Source organism: Lolium perenne, chromosome 7, assembly GCF_019359855.2.
Source record: "Lolium perenne isolate Kyuss_39 chromosome 7, Kyuss_2.0, whole genome shotgun sequence".
Lineage (NCBI taxonomy): Eukaryota > Viridiplantae > Streptophyta > Magnoliopsida > Poales > Poaceae > Lolium > Lolium perenne.
The window spans coordinates 319668209-319670324 of NC_067250.2; positions in this window are offsets into that span (position 1 = coordinate 319668209).

A 2116-nucleotide genomic window follows, 5' to 3' on the forward strand; every position below is an offset into this window, starting at 1 on the left:
GCATTTATTTCCTATTTGATATATAAATGCTATGTTCGTCTGTTTTGTTGCTGATTAGAGGATGGATAATCGTGGCTGGATGTACGATGGCAGAATCAGTCAGTGGAACTATACTGATGAATGGGGAGAAAAGACCGAGCAGTTTGTGGATAGGGCGTTTGCCATCCCTAGCAGACCTATAAGTGTTTGGTGCCCTTGTAGTAAGTGCGCTAACCGAAAGGCACAGGACAAGGAAACTATGAGTATGCACCTGATCAAGTTTGGGTTCACACCGTCCTACAGGATTTGGACTTACCATGGAGAAAAGGCAAAGAAACGTGCTAGGAAGGAGGTGCGGCAGATTCAACCTAGGGGGGAATATGACACTGGTTTTGATAGGTGCTTAGAAAACTTGGCTAATGGTAATGTGCCTGAAAGCTCTCATGTAGAGGTGGAGACACCTCAGGATGCGGAGACAAGTGAGGACCCGGAGGAAAACACAAAGGAGTACTATGAGGCTCTGTTTGCTTCGCAGAAACCCCTACATGAAAATACGAGAGGTTACCCAACTAGATGCCATCGCTCGCCTTATGGCCTTGAAGTGCCATAGGAACTTGTGCAGAGATGGGTTCGATGAACTTCTGGTCATCGTAGGCAGCCTTCTGCCGAAAGGGCACCTCTTGCCGCAAAACTTCTACTATTCGACCAAATTGCTCAGTGACCTTAAGATGTCATCTCAGCAGATACACGCTTGTCCAAAGGGATGCATGCTATTCAGAGAGGAGCACGCTGACACAAATTATTGCATCAAATGCAATTCCTCTAGGTACTTTGAGGTAGACCGCAATGGTGATGGTCGAAGAGGCAGACCACGGTTGCCAAGAATATCCTCCGCTATCTTCCAGTTCTACCGAGGATCCAGCGGCTCTTCATGACCGAGGATACTGCCCAGCAGATGAGGTGGGCCGTGGAAGGAAACAGATACACCGACAAGATGATACATCCGTCGGATGGTACTGCATGGAAGAACTTTGTGAAGAAATTTCCATTGAAAGCAGGTGACCCGAGGAGCGTAGCGATTGCGATATCAACCGATGGGTTCAATCCATATGGTATGTCGGCTGCGGTATACGGTTGTTGGCCGTTGTTTGTTATTCCCATGAACCTCCCCCCGGCGTCTCGCATGAGATCAGAGAACATGTTTGTGTCGATGATAATCCCAGTGGCCCAAATACCCGGGCAAGAACATGAATGTGTACTGGAACCGCTGGTGGATGACTTGGTTCGTGGCTGGGAAGGTCGCGGGATCCGAACATATGACGCATCAAAGAAGGAGTACTTCGATATGTATGTGTGGTACCACACGTCCCTGCATGACCTGCCAGCACGTGCTTTGTTCTGCGGGTGGTGTACACATGGGAAGTGGCCTTGCCCACAGTGCAGACAGGCCGTGACTTTCTTCTGGCTAAACAAGGGAGGCAAGTATTCATGCTTTGATGAAGCTCGACAGTTCCTTGAGCGGAGGCATGCATACAGGAGTGATGTAAAGAGTTTCAAGAAAGGCCGTGTTGTCCGTGGCCCGAAGCCAATTCCGAAGACCGGAACGGAAATCAAGGCCGAGTTAGATGCTCTTCAGCCTAGCCTCGATGGGAATGGTTTCTTAGGATATGGGGAGACACACCAATGGACTCACAAGCCGTGCTTATGGAAGCTCCCTTACTTTGAGTTTCTCGAGCTCCCGCATAACATTGATGTAATGCACACCGAGAAGAATATCAGTGAAGCCATTTGGAGCACGATTGTGGACACTGAGAAGACGAAGGATAACATAAAGGCTCGAATTGATCAAGAAAGGTGGTGTGATAGGCCGGAGTTGAACATGCAGCCACCTAATGGTGCCAAAAAAACTTGGACTAAGCCACACGCTCCGTTCTGCCTCACAAAGGCCCAAAAAAGGGAGGTCTTCCAATGGATGAAGGACTCCTTGTTTTTCCCCGATGGGTTCGCAGCCAACTGGATGAGGGGCCTGAACATTGAAACGCTGCGAGTACAAGGACTGAAGAGTCATGACTACCACATATGGCTTGAGCGGATAATGCCGGTGATGATTCGAGGCTATGTCCCTGAGAAGACTTGG